The sequence below is a fragment of the Cricetulus griseus genome (genome assembly GCF_003668045.3).
Source record: "Cricetulus griseus strain 17A/GY chromosome 1 unlocalized genomic scaffold, alternate assembly CriGri-PICRH-1.0 chr1_1, whole genome shotgun sequence".
Taxonomy (NCBI): domain Eukaryota; kingdom Metazoa; phylum Chordata; class Mammalia; order Rodentia; family Cricetidae; genus Cricetulus; species Cricetulus griseus.
This window is the reverse complement of record NW_023276807.1, coordinates 37,927,869-37,943,704: the sequence shown is the minus strand read 5'-3', so window position 1 is coordinate 37,943,704 and position 15,836 is coordinate 37,927,869. Positions and strand designations below refer to the sequence as shown.

The 15,836-nt window shown below is 37.7% G+C and overlaps 1 protein-coding gene across 1 annotated transcript in view; it reads right to left on the bottom strand.

Annotated features, from left to right (window-relative positions):
* The window catches only part of Tenm3 (teneurin transmembrane protein 3), a 590,659-nt gene extending 575,506 nt beyond the window's left edge, over positions 1-15,153 (bottom strand). Inside the window, exon 1 of the mRNA XM_027391059.2 lies at positions 14,724-15,153. The gene's annotated coding sequence lies outside the window, so the exon portion shown is untranslated. The remainder of the gene's footprint in view (positions 1-14,723) is intronic.
* Positions 15,154-15,836: the final 683 nt, after the last annotated feature.

Below are 15,836 nucleotides of genomic sequence, written 5' to 3'. Positions count from 1 at the left end.
AAGAACTATCATTAAGCAAGTGGTGTTCTGCAAAAGACAGTATAAGTCAAGACTTTGAAAGACACAAGTCTGCACCCAAATCCGTTTTGCCTCATGCATCATTGCCATTCTTTAAGGTATTCTAGTAATGCAAAAATGTCCTTTTAATTAAGGATTCTAGATCATGAGTTAGCGTAACACATGCATTGAAGCATGACACAGCAGGAAGATAAAGATAGGCTGATATTTAATATGAGAAAAATATTGTCTTCAATCCTCTGTCATCTTTTCACATTTTTTTAACTGATTAGGTGAAATTTATACTTTGAAACAAGATGGGATGCCATGAACATTTTGCAGCTTTTAAGAGGGAAAAAGGCATCCTTTCGATAAATGTCTTCATTTTGTGCTACCAGATGTCTTTTTGCTTCCTCTCGTGCTTTCTGATTTTATTTTTGTAAGTGTGAGAACAGGGAAAATGCCAGCCATTGTAGTCAGTCAGCTTGAGCCCGGCAAGTATTACATAGTGAGATGTTGTTACCTTACTGGTTTTACAGAAGTCCTGAACTTGAAGGACACTTAGCTCTTCGGGGTTCCCTCCTACACAGCATACACTAAACCTCTATTTGATCAAGCCCATCTTACTGGAAGCTCACTTCAATAAGAAGCCCCTTTTAATTTCAACACAAAGTATCACCCACAAAACAAATTTGGTTAAAGTTCTAAATGCAGCCTGCTTTTTCTCTTTTACTTCCTGCTGCTTCAAGTCTTAAAGAAACTTGATAATAACAATTACAGTAAATAATTATGTACAAGCAAAACATCTGGATGTTTTTAGGGCCAGCAGGATTTTGGTAAGAAACAAATTTCCAAGTTTATCATAAGACTACTCAAAATATTGGTACCACACTGTGGCCATTTTTTTCTGCTAAATGTTTTGTGGTTTGGGAGGATCTGCCACAAAAAAAAAAATTCTGACAACTGTAAAAATGATGCCAAAATCTACTTTAGTTGATGAGGCCACTAAAAGGAAATACTAAGATTCTTCTGGGCTTTACAGTTGTGGCTCTGAAGTGTCAAGTTCCTGTGTCATGGCAGCAGCAAAGAGGTCTCCCCACATAGAGGCATCCTCCTTGGTTCATCTCTGAGTAACTAAGCCCTATCCTCCTAGATACAATCCTCATAGAGAATGATCCCATCTTCCTCTCTTGTTCCCTAAGGAAAGTACCAAACATGCCTAAAGAAATAATTTTCAGCCAGGCATTGGTGGCACATGCCTTTAATCCCAGCACTCAGGAGGCAGAGGCAGGCTGATCTGTGAGTTCAAGGCCAGTCTGGTCTACAGAGGGAGTTTCAGGACAGGCTCCAAAAACAATACAGAGAAACCTTGCCTCAGGGGGAAAAAAAAGAAATAATTTTCAAACCTGCCATTTGACTAGCCTTAAGGGAAACAGACTTAGAAAGAGACCACCCTAAACCAAGGGGACCATGTAGTAAACACAGCCACTAAGCATACACAAACACTTCAGACACTGTGTTTTACATCCATACCTGCCCAGTCCCCAAAGACAGCTCAACAGTGTTCATTTTAGATTTCCTCAGTCTGTTGCACATTGGAAACTGGAAGAATAGTAACCAAAGGAATGCAGGGAAGTTTAGAAGCATTGTTTAAGATTCTACAGATACTGGGAAAGTTGATTTTCCGAGTAGTGTAAGATACATGTTTACCTCTTTCCTGGCTAAAGACTGGGCACTGGGCAGAACACCTACTCAAGATAGTTCACTAATACATCAGTAACAAAACGTAATAGATGAGAAACGTGTTGGCTGTCAAACCATTCAGGCAGCCACCAATCAAAAGTTCATTTCTAAATACTGAATTTGCTTATCTCCATAAGTATTTGAAAAGTGACAAATGGACACAGGTCAAATCAAAGGAAGTCATTATAAAGGAACTTTTCGGTCCTCAGCAAGTTTCTAATGTGATGCCCAAGCTCAGCCCTAATGGATCTAAGAGCACAGCCATCCTAAAATAATGAAATAAGTATTGATCAGATAATCACTTCACTACATGCTACTAAATGCGAAGGAAAAATGAAGGATCCTGATATTTCCCTGGAGGACAGGGTGTTTGATATGGGGCTGGAGCAATGATTAGATTGAAACCAGTGGTCTCTCACCTATGATTGTCTTAGAAACTAGGAAGACATTTCACAGCCCCCACTTTGTGACCAACGTTCAGTCTTAGAAAATCTGAATTCATTCATTTGAAGTAAGATTCTAGCACTGGTCCTTTTTGAGAGTTCTCTATGCAACTGTAAAGGGTAGGTATGATTGAAGATATCAAATAAACAATATGATAAACGGGATATCTCACTTTCCAAATGACACAACAAAATTAATAAATAATGGAAAGCCTTAGTCAATACACTCAAAAAAGCTTAAAGTTTTCTGGGTAGGGGCGTGAGGGAGGACGCAGAGTCTCAAAGTCATTCTCAGAAGTGAACTCTGGGAACCCGGAGTCCTCCATTCACTGGCTCACACAATCAATAGACAGCAATTATGTATGAGATACTTACTACGTTATGTTCTTGGTTAAATGAAGGGAAATGAAATAAACAAGGTCTTGAGCTTTATGGACATTACAACCAAGTAGAAAGAAAAGATGCGGTAAGTTTTCCTCTACTATGAGTTGATTTTAAACTAGGAACAAAAAGATTCACTAGCATTTTCAGAAGATCATTCAGACTGAGAGGGAAGTCAGAGAGGGACGAATGAGGACTGCCCATAAATCCATTAGGAAGTCATAGTGGGAGTTGAGTCCAGTTGCCCTGCATGCCTAGATTGAACTGGCATGAGTAGAGATAAAAGAAATCTCTGATTTGGAGAGGTACTAGAAGCAAAATCAAACTAGATGTAGGGAACAAGGCAAAGAAAAGGACCACAGACACCTGCACGGCTTCCATCCTGGTAATCTGATGGACAGTGATGCTGTCCTCAGAGTTTGGGCATAGCAGGAGAACACATTTTCTGAAAGTGTTATCAATTTAGAAAACATTCATTTCTGGAGCCTTTGAGATACCCAGAGAACACGTCACATAGTTTAATGGTTATAAGATGACCATTGGTGTCTGCTGGTGCATTCTTCTGGCTCTTTTCAGCAGTGTCTGGCCTCCGCTCAGTGCCCACTTCTGAAGTAGCCCTGTTTGGATGATAATCTGTAAGGTTTACAGATCTGGAGCTCAGAGAAGCTTTCAGTGGTCAGTGAACTGCCTATCGAGTTAACCGAGACACCATAGGTATGTATAACAGCGAGTGTGGAGAAGGTTCACATGGTTACAGGGTGGAGACTAAAGGCCAGTTTGTTAGCAAGTCCTGTATGTTCAACCCAACTGGAAGAAGACAAAATGATGAGGGAGTGGCTGAGATGGTGTTGAAAAGTGCCGAGGACTGTCACCCAGAAATGGGAATGAAGCTCTATGTCAGGATGGTTTCTGAGATCAAGTGTGAGAATAATGAAAAGTAGACACCGGTAGGGTGTGGTGGTGGATGCCTTTATTACCACACTCAGGAGGCAGAGTCTGAGGCAGAAGAAAGTGGATCTATGTAAGTTCCAGGCCAGCCATCATGAATTCTGGGCTAGCCAGAGCTACACAGTGAGACTCAATATAAAAGAGATAGAGACAGATATAGAGACAGGCAGAGATGGGGCAAGATTGCACACGGGTACATTTTTAAATTTCAAGTTTTGTCCCACTTGAAAATAAAGCACCTAACTTGTATGATTTCTAAAGGATTTTGTACTCTTAAAATAGACCACCCAAAAACACTGGGAAATGGAGTGAGATGGTCCTTAGTCAGAGCATGAGGTGTGGCCATCAACTGTCATGCTAAGGAGTTTGGGATTCATCCTGTAAAGGCGGGCCACTGGAGTTCATGAGGGGAGTGACATGATCGTATCAAGGTGTGAGGACGAATATTCTCTGAAGCAATCTACAAAAATGGATTGGAGAGATGAAAGGCAGTGGCAGGAAGCCCAGGTGGACGATATTCTGCAGTCATCAAGATGAAGGATGCTCAGAGCCCAGATGAGGAAACTGGCAGTGAGAATGAAAGGGAGCTTTAGGTACCAGAAACTCACTCCATGGAAGGAAAATCAGATAGCTGGATGACTGATTAGACAGGAGCTGTGACAAATGAAGCTGGTATAAAGAAGATACTTAGACTTCTAGTACTGGTGACCAAAGCGGGGAGGGTGAGACAGGGTGGGAAGTCAGGAGAATGGGGCAAAGAGGTTGCTTTGCTCCTTCAGTCTGAGAACACTAACTACTACAATTTGAATGTTGGTGAAGTCACTGAAATTCATGATGCTTAACCTCCTTATAAAACAGCACCAAGAGGAGGGAAATTAGGTGCTGATTACACCACAAGGTCTACACTGGAAAGAACTAGCTAAGAGTCTCTTTGTATTCCCACCCTCTGCCTTCCCCAGTCAACACAGCTTTCACAGTGTTATCTTAGAAGCAGAGGCTAGCCCTCTCACAGACACCGAACCTACAAGAATCTTGGTCTTGAACTCCTCAGTCTCCATAACTGTAAACAATAAATCCCTACTGTCCATAAATAAAACAGTTTCAGTAAGTTGTCACAGCACCAGAGAGTGACCAAGAATACTGCCTTGGAAATGATGAGGTTAAGGCAATGCCACACGGATCATGCCCTACATGCCTGGTTTTTGAGTTTTCACTGAAAACACAGCTCCTTACACATCTCCAGAATTAATAGAGTTAAATATCCCTACACCGTCAGTATTCTTCTCTAGTTACCACTTGGTTAAGGCTTCTTTAATTCTGCCCAAGCTTACGCCATTGGTTGGGCTCCCATGCTTAATAAACAAAAGCTTCCCGAAGACATGAGAGCTGAAAGACACAAGAGACTACTTTACGCTGGAGCCAACTAACATTTCACAGACAAATGTCTAAGAGTTGCCTTTTCAGCAAAATGTTAAGAAATATATTGAGCTAACTAATATATGAAAGGATATATATGCATCATATATTTTAAAAAGAAACAAACAAATGGGGGTGGCATGAGCCTGGAATCAAAGGCTTGGGAAGGTGGAAGCCAGAAATAGCCTAGACACTCTCGGTTACACAGCAAGACCCTATCTCACAATTTAAAGCAATGAATAAATGCGTAAGATTAAAATAGGGGAAACAGCATAAAATAATCAGATGGTGTTATTCTTAGTTGAGTAGAGCCTATTATTATTACTTTTGGTTTGGCATTTATTATACGAGCTATACTATTATATTTCATATATATTATTAAATTGAGGCACAAAGTTTTCCTAGCCAGTGCATTTAAAATATGCTATACAGTTCAAGTGCAAAATTCCCATAATATTTCCTGGGATCTCTAAATATTACAATGTAAATAATATACCTTTAGGTCATCAGCAGTAATGTAGACGAAACAACCATTTGTTTTCTCTTTTCTTAATGAACAGAATAGATGTAAAATGCTGTCTTCACAACAGATTCTTTTCTATGTGATATCACTAAGTGTATCTAGATAAGTGCTAAAGATAAACTTCATACCCTTGAAATGTCAAGAATCTTCTCATCGTTTCTATACACATATCTAAAATGCATCACAGACTTTACCCTCTTTCTTAAGTGACTTGGGGATCACCCCAGGGACCTTTCATACTCCCCTGCTACTGTGTGTTGCTTGATGAGACATCACAGGCTGTCGCTTCCCTGGTCCCTCTGGGCCAAACCAGAAGTCGTATTTCAACTCTCCTCTCACCATTGACAGGGTAACTCATCGAGTCAAACAATGTTGTTAGTAGTCATTTATAAATTAAAAGCAGCCCTTGAGGTCAACAGCAGAAGGCCTAAGACAGTCTGAGTCATTCTTACCCAAGTCAGAGAGTAGCTGTAGGAAAGCAGGCATCATCTTCAGGACCTACTGGCACCTATGCTCTACCCTGTATGCTGCTCACTCTGCGCCCAAGCCTGCAGAAAGCCCGCTCCATGGTTTTGTTCATTCCATCTTCACAAATACCCCAGAGCTGCTGTTTCAGCAACTGTGTTAAAGTTAAACCCACTCTTATTAAGCTCAGTGGGCCACACTTAAAAAGAAAACACGGCAGTGGGAGGACAACTTGTTAGGACAAACGGTTTAAGTGGAAGGGAGAGGTGTGAGAGAAGTGAATAGGGAAGCAAAAAAACTAAAATTTACTATATATGTATATGTATAGTTAATCTGTAATTCTCACACACACATATCTGTATATGTGTGTGTGTTTATTTGTGAAATTGTCCAAGAGCAAAACCAACAACAAAAGAAAGAGGAATAAATCAACCATGCGGCATAGCTGGGGAAGTGAACTTTGGTCCCAAATTTGATTCTAAAACCTACATAAAAACCATCCTGATGAGTATAGTATCTGCCATAAAGTGTCACTGACAATGACCATGATGACTACATTGTCATCAACATCACCATGTTAATACATGCAGGCACCAGGTGAGGGCAAAGAGCCATGAAGGGACATGGCTTCACTCGAAGTCACACAACCAACAAATGATAGAAACGTGACCAGAGGACGTCTCTAAGGAGCCAAATTCACTCAGCACAAACAAATGAGAAGCAGTGTGCCCACAGGAATGCACTGGCCTCTTTACTTTTGATTTTTCCTTCTTAGAGAATTCAGCATTGGGATTCAGACAACATTCTAATGCTAGCAAAATCAGAAGAATACTTGTGACAGTAATAATAATATTAATTGACTGTCAATTTTCTATTGGAGTTCCCTGCAAGTGAGAGGTAGTATTAAGGGAGGGAAGAGACTAGTACTGGGGGTGGGGGACTAAGGATAAATTCTGTTGGTAAGATGTGCTTGCTTTACAAGCGCAAGGACCTGCTCTCAATACCCAGAATCCATTTTTAAAAGCTAGGTTTGATACAGCTTGCTTGTCCTGGCAAAGAGAGGTGGGTGGTGAACACAGGTGTTCTGGTGTTCATTATCTAGTCAGCCTAGCCTACTTGGAGGCGGTCTCAAGCTAATGACAGAACTCCCACCAAAAATTAAAATTAAGATAAAAAAATAGTGGTATTTGAAGAACAACATCTAGGTTGCCTTTGACCTACACAGACACACACACACACACACACACACACACACACACACACACACACACACACACGCACACAAAGCCTAATATTCCAACCATGGAGACAAGGACGGCAGGATCTATAGTGGTTGGATCCTAGAGCAAAGGAATAGGTCCTCCTAGGGCTTAACCCTTCCTTGTCTTGGCACAGACAGGGCTTACAGAAGGCTTGCTGGCAGGCTGGGTTTCTGTTTCAAAGCAGAAAAAAGTGTACTGCAAACTGAAAACATTTTCTTCTCCAAAATGGGTAGAAGAGGATGACATTTAAGATAATCCACAATCTGGACCCAAACTCCCTCTCCAAGCTCTTCACAGATTTCTCCCAGGGGATTCTCCGCTCCAGCCCTACTGCTCATCTGCAGCCTTTCCAATACATAATGCAGATCTCGGCTTCTCTGTCACAGGTTGCAAACTGGTGGCCCAACTGCCAAGCCCAGCCTGCAAGCGTGTTTTGTTTTATCTGTGTGTTTTGCGGTGTTGTGTTTTTTTTCCCCCAATGAGCCAACATTTAAAGATCTAGAGATTCACATAATTCATATTGTGGCATTTCTTGAAAAATCTCACAATCTGGCAACATGAGGTTTCATTCTTACAAGACAACAACTATTTCTATGGGGTGTCTCCTTTTGGATGAAATGTCTGTCCTTTTGTGTGAAGTCTTTACTACTTGCGTTGTCTCTGACTCTCAGGCTATGTTGACTTCATTTATCAAACGTGCTGCACTGTCTTTCTCTCCACCTATGTTTCCTTCAAACATGGTCAAAAGTCACCCAAGAGGAGCTACACACTGTGAAGGATATTGGAGAATGCTTATGTTTGTAGGGATAAAAATGCAATGTGTAAATGACCTCGCCAATTCCACTCATCACTGTTACTTTCTGGCATTATTGCTGTCCATGACTTTAGGATGGCTTCTGTTGATTCCCTCCTTGCCTGTCTGCCATCCCTGGAAACTCCTGATCTAACTTCATCACATCTGTCTTGTTCTAGAGGTTCATAGAACACAGCCATAGCATTAGTTCTTATTTAAATACTGACTGACCCCTCTTTGTTGGTAATTTACACTTCACAAAGCCTAAAGACTTGGATAAACTTGACCAGTCCCAGGTGACTACCTGTGTCTATGTCACAGATATTTTGTGGAGAAGATCTATCCATTAGTGGATATACTTTATTTTGATGGAGAATGAGGGAAGATTTCATCCCTGCATCAATTATTTACTGATGGACAGTGCTACAGCAGGAGGTGTAGTGGCTGAGGCTGTCCTGAGAACCAGACACAGGCCACACAGGCCCTTTCACTTTCAGTGTTTGTAAGCAGGCATGCAAAAACACATTCTGTCATTTAATCCAACAGGGAAAATGACAACTGCTCAGATTTGCTCTTTCTTGGTAACTGGTGTCCAGTAGCCCACTTTGGTGTGTACCAACAGCCATGGGTGGTATAGAACCCCAGGATTCATTGGTTGGTTTGTAGTAGCTACTGCTTTAGGATCGTTCCAGTGTAACACAAAGCTTCAAGGTACTGAAAACAGCTGTGTGCTGCATGAAGGGTGCATGCCAGCGACATTAGTGCTAACATGCCACCAGTTCTTTGGGAATCCAAAGAGCCATTAGAGTACAATTTCACCAAGTTAGTAATTCTCTCATTACCTTTCTTGGCTTTTCTGGCTGACCTTGATCACCATCTGTTATCTCTTCCACCCAAGCCTCAAATATACACACACACTTTCTATGGGTCTGGAATAAAGTCTGATTTCTCACAATGCTTCCTAGGACACAACCACTTAGATATGTTCAGGGTTGGATTTGAATGAGTTGGCACAGGAAAACAAAGTTCAGTAAATAGAGCACACATTAAAAACAGAGACACATTCAAATCAGAACTGCAATGTGTGTGTATATAGACATTTATCCTTAGGACTTCTAAAAGCTCAGTGGCATGAGCTCCTTATTCATTTCTAAACATATCAGCTATGAAAGAGAAAATTCTCAAGTTTTTATTGATAAATTAATTTGCTCATCTGATAAATTCTCAAAAGTTCCCTTGTACCAGTCATTAAAAAATATTTTGACCTCATATTCTGAATGCCATCTGCCACAGTCAGTGTGTTCTCATGGAAAACAGGGAACCACATACACATGGAGACATCTGTTTTCTCCAAAACAAGCCCACCCCATACCATCCCTCATCATCTTTGTACTTCAGAGAGCTTGCAGCCGAGAACAAGTGCTCTCCAGAGTTTCAAATATGTAGAAAAGAAATAGGACTCTGTTTATATGCAGCACCTTTGACAATTAATGTAAGTATTGAACTCAATAATTTTCTAATGGAAAACACTGCCATGTATTTCTAACATTAGCAAGTCACACCACATCGTAGAAAGTCAAATGTTGATAAAATGAAAACCACAAAGAAATAAGATCTGTGGAACTTAAAAGTTGGCAAATGTAACTTTCTTTTTATTATTTCATGTGTATGGATGCTGTACTTACATGCATATCTGTGCATCTGTGCGTGTCTAGAGCCTTCAGGGACCAGATGATGGTGTTGGATCCCAGAAACCTGTCTTACAGATGAGTTTGAGCCCCCAAGTGGGTTTCGTGAATCTAACTCATATCCTTTGGAAGAGCAGTCAGTGCCCATAACCACTGAGCCATCTCTCCAGCCCCAACAAATGAAACATTTAAGGATTCTATATGACTAGACTTTTCCATTTTGTTATTGTTCTCCAAAATGTGACATCCTCTTTCATTTCTACAGGGTTAAATTGATGCCTATGTCTTAAGCACACAGGTGATGTTAATCACATTCCCACTTGGCACATCAAATTCAACACAAATGTTTAGGAATTTTCCTCTATAACATTATACTTGGATGATTTTTAAAAGGTGAAGGAGACACCGAAGTGTTTTCTCTAGGCCCATCTTTTTTAGGAAGTAGTAGTAGAAGTATGGTAGCCACTTGATTCACCGTGGTTAATTATATCAAAACACACCCACTCTTAAGGAATTGCTCACTTTTCTGTTTTTATTTTCCACTTAGTATCAGTTGAGCAACACTGTTGAGCATGACTACATCTAATTCTCCTCTGTAACTACTGACACTATAATTTTCCAATAATAGATTAATCTAAGGATCTATAAACATTAGAGTTCTGCTTGCCTTACCTTCATTTATAAACATTTATAGGAAGTGCGTGGCATATTTGTAATTACAATTGAAAAACAAATTCTCCAACAGCTGTGGCAACAGAAGAGATTAGAATCCGATAACGGCTTAGAATAATGAAGAGAGGGATTGTAAGGGTTCAGCTACAGGGCTGATGAGACACGGGAAGGAAGTCAGCTCTTCAAAATCCTTAATCCGCATTACTCCAAAGCACTAAATTAAAGTACATATATTCTATGAACTAGAAACAGGGAAGTGGATGAATGATTCTCAAGTCTTTGACTATTTAAAACACATATGAAACCCTGTGTTTTGCCAGCCATAAATAGGGAATTTGAACATTATTTACGTAAGATAGTGGAGGATGTTATTTAAACTTTCTCTTCAAAAATGATGCAAATTAAATTTTGGGTACATAATCTAGGTAGCTTGATGGCCATATTCATTTTAAGCATCATATATTATAATAGCTATAAAGTAGGGAGTTCATGTGACAAATACTTTCAACTTAGCATTTAGGAACAGAAAACAGTTTTTGGATTTGCACAAATAACTCAAAATAGGAATCTGATCACAGTGCAGTCATCTTGTGAAGCTGATGCACACTTCCACAAACAGGCATCAGAACAGTAGAATATCTGAGACTGCAGGAAAATTTACTGTCACTTCTCACTGTGCTATTTTATAAGCCACTCCGATATTTTTTTTTTTTTTTTAAGTTTTACAAGCTAGTAGCCTCGGAAGAAACAGTGCATTTATTTAAGCAAATTAATTACACACAATAAATTTTACTTTTATTACTTTGCATTACTTGTGTTTTACAATTGAAATGTGCCAATTAAACACTATTTGATTTTTTTTAAGTTTTTGTCTTCTATTTGGTATTCACTAAATGGAACTGATATAAACATAAGCACATCTGACCATTTAGTTTTTAAGGTATTTCTTAAACCAAAATAGAAGCTCTCCATGACACACTTATTTTGACCTCTCATGCCTACATGAAACACAATGTGCTTTCAACCTTTTAAGCCATGACCAAAGCATATAACATGCTCCCTAGTTTAGATACCTGGCCAGAAAAAAATTAATAAACCTTTCTATGATGGTTTCCTTTTTGTATGTCATTAGATACTAAGTTGCTATGAGCATTAATTAGCAAGAGGGAAGAGACTATATTGACATCCCCATCCCGGATACTCTATCTAGTACTTGGTGACTGGGGACCCCACAATCCCTGGGGGGCTCTGATCATCTGCACCTAATCAAAAAGCACCCTCCACAAACTTTTTTGCCTCAGTGTTTTTGATCTTGGATTTTAAGCATTGTACCGATTCATGCCCCCGATGTATATTTAGTATAAAATTCCACATACATATTGGATCTGGACAAGGAATCAGCTGTTTAGAGGAAATGAAACCATACCCAGCTAGCCCAGTTCTCCTTGATAAAACTATTGTGTAATAGATCCTGGGATCACAGATTAGAGGAGAATATGTAATCCTTCATCAAAGAGTGTCAGCCAAGCCCCAAGCTGCCTCTGCTCCATGAGCTACTCTTTCAAAGTCATAATGAGAACATAAAAAGTATATAACAGTCTTCCACAAAAAATTAGCCATTTATACAAACGATTGTTAATCTTAAAGGAATCAGAGCCTCAAATACAAAGCCTCAAGACACTTCCTTTGGAAAATAAAAATCATTATGTGCATTAGTAACTTATGTCTACTCTGAAAGCAAATTATTATGTTCTACATTTTAAATGATAAAATACCTTAGAACGTGTACTCTAAAGGAAGATAAAAATAATAAACAGATTCCCCTAATGGCTTATTATTAATAACATTGTTTTCAAGATAGAGAAATATTTAAACTTATCTTTTTTCAACATTTAAAAATTTCAAAACAAATTATATAGTCTTTTCACAACTTAAATGCTAATTACACAGTCAATTGAGGAACCTCTGCTATTTAAATTAAATGTGATACATTAATGACTTAAGCAGTATACATTAATCTTGGCATATAGCTAAATATAAAATTCACCAAATTTGATATGTTAAAAATCCTACCTGAAGTACAATACAGTTTTTAAATGCTACTTTCATCAGATGATGTTAAGAGAACTAACTGATGGCATCAAACAAAACAAGTACCCATATCTGCAGACTGGAGTTGAGTTATTTTGTTTGAAACTGAAGATAGCATTTAAAACTTAAGGGAAAAGACATTAGACTTCCATTATGGCCATAGAAAAGACATAGACTTCCATTCTATTATTGACTAAGGGTTAACCCAACTTGCTAGCATCATATGGTAATGAAGATTATATTAACATTATTGAAATTATATTAACCTGGAATACCATGAATTGATACTCTTTGAAATATGGTCTTAACTTTACAAATGCACTCATGGTTTATGACTTCAAATTCAAGAAGGTACTACATACTTGAAAGAAGAGTGGTGTATTTATATTATTAATTTGAATATCTATGTAGATTGTATATATACATAGTTTAATGATATTTTCCAAATATCTAAATGTCTAAATAAAGTAAAATGTGATATACATTAAATTAAGGTATATTGATGATTTTTTTAGACATCCAGACATATTGGATGATTTTTGGTTTTAAGTTAACTTAAAAACAGATGTGAGTTTCTGTATATTTTGCTTACTAATCTTTTTAATTTCTAAATTATGGACTGGAGGACATATTATTCATGTAAAAAAAATCTAGAGTTTCCTAGGTAATAGAAAAATGTAACACATAAAAACCATATGCATAAATAAATGATCACAATGACACAATATTTGAATTTTCAAATTTATAACATAGGTCTGCTTTGTTTTAAAATATATTTTAAATAAAGGAATTTTTATATCCATGCATGAATAATTTTAAAAATAAATTTAATTTATATCTTTGCATTATATTATTTTCTTTAAGTTAGGACTGCTGAAAATATTATGTCTACTACCTTACAAATTAAAACACTACAGAAATTAAATTAAATCAGGATAAAAACACAAAATAGCAAACATTTTAAAATCATTTTATACTTTATACTGATTCAAAGTTCCTGCCACAATAAAAGTTTTAAAACTACTATTTGTGAAAAAAATTTTGTTGGTAATTCAAATTACATGAGTACTGTATGTAAAAATACTTGTGTCAGAGACCTGTCACTGAGAGATTATACATATTGGGACAAAAACAATGACTAAGGAAGAACTTTGGTTTCTTTATTTTTTTTTAATCAGAAAAAATGATAGGACAATCTACTTATACCTGAGAAGGGTACCTCATCTTTGAGTGACAATTTTGATTCTTGCCCAAATTAAAATTCATTGCAATTGTAAACATTCGCCCTCGGGGAGGAAGGCTAACTTAACACAGAAACACCAGCTTATCACCACCGTGTCGATGGACACATCTGTTCTGTTCTGATTGCTGAGAGTAACATCTGGGCATCTCTCTAAGTCTCACCCTATTCTGAACTCCAATTCATCGATAGTTTCAGAGAGCAACACACACATTCTCTTGTTTCCAGGAGGGTTATGGTTTTTCCCAGTGCTTTAACATTGATTGGAGAAAATTTAAAGTGCTATCTAAGAAGATGAAGGCTAAGTTTTTTGCTATTTTAACTTATCAGGTAATTCTTCTGTTATTAATGACACTCTCAATAGACTCAGAAATATTCCTCTGAGAAGCATTAGTTGTCTTTTACATAAGACAAAACATGGTTATTCATACAAGAGCCTCTATTCCTTCCTATTAGGAGCCATTATCTGTATTTACTTCACTGAATTTTTATTTGCAATATTTTAACCTACATTTGCTATTAATAATTACACAAAATAGGAAAAATCATCTGAAATATTGATTTCATTTGTTCTTCTCCACATAAAAATAACATGACATTATTGGAGTTTTTGTTTTTATTCCTAGGAGGAAAAAAGTTAAAAATTTCTTTTTCAAAATGGCTTTAGCTAGAAATGATTGGCAATTCTGAAAATAATAAAATTTGTAGCCAAATCTATTGCAGGTTTTCAGTTATTATTTTAGATAAAGGGAGGCCCATTGCTGAAGCTTTTAGAGTCTCTTGCCAAGTTTTTCCCACCTACATGTAGATAAATTCCAAATTCCTTAATTAAAAGTATGAGCAGAGATGTTACACATTAAAAGACCATCTGGTAGACTGAAAACAAACAATAGATGTACTTTTCAATAGCTTCACTTTTATAATGATCAAAATAAACATATCCCAGTATTAATATATAATGCAAGGCTTCATGCAAACATATTAAAATACTGTATGCATTTCTCATTGTAAGTTAAAAGTAAAATATTCGACCATGTCTTTTCACTTTCTGTATAACATACCTTCCAGAAGGCAGTCCACATGCATTAGCTCTCCTAAGAGACCATCCCAGCACACGAGTCAAATGCTGGACACAATAGAGATGCTGGAGTCGGTCTTGAATGAAGACCTCTTCTTTGGGATCACGTTGTTGTTCAAAAAGACACCTCCTCGTGCTGATAGGGGGCTAGCAATTCGAACTGTAGAATATGATTTGAGCTTAGCTCAAGATGAAATAACTCATTCCACTTTCTTTTTTAAAGACAGCTTTCCTTTCTTTTGCTCAGGGTGGGGGGTGGTGGAGTCATCACTGTCACACAAGTCTACTCTCAGAGTTGTGGCACTAGAGCTGCTTCAAAGTCTGACTGTAGGAAGACAGTTATTACCAGGCTGCTATTGCTTCCTAAGTTTTAATAAGTGGAAGCAGAATTATCAGCATACTCTTAACTATTAATTGAGGAAATGACAGAATGATGGAAATACATTGATTAAGAACCTTATCATCAAATGTAAGTGACCTTTGTCAGTTACCTCTTAATGATCTTATTCATTATTCAAGTTTTGAGTTTTTATTTAAATCTCTATATGGAAACTTATGCTTGGCCCCATATTCACACACCTATAAAATTGGCACACCTATAAAATGGACTGTTAAGACATTGTCTTTCCTCTATAATATAACTTATTCACAAGATTTGGAATTCTTGAATCAGTTTCAGAAAGCAGGGTTCTAATTTTCATGCATGGTTCTAAAATCCAAATACTTCAAAATGGAAAAATTCTACATTAATTTTCATCTGTACTTACCCAATCAAGTTAAATGTCAAAATATGCTCTTTATGTTGCTTTTCTTGTGGACCCCAGTGCTGTACACAGAACACACTTGGACCATAACTCTTTTTAAAACGTACTCAGAGTCCATCTTTCACCCCCTCTATCCTTTTCTTCCTTCCTCCTCTTTTCCTCCCTTCTTTCCTTTATCTCCTTTTGGGCTTAAGGCAGAGAGACCCAGTCAGCCCACTTATAAAATAGCTAGCTATTGCTAAATAATATGGGAGCATTATGATACCCAAATGACATCATTCTCTCCCCTCTCCCAATACTTAATATTCCACAATGTTTGTGAATACCTTGTC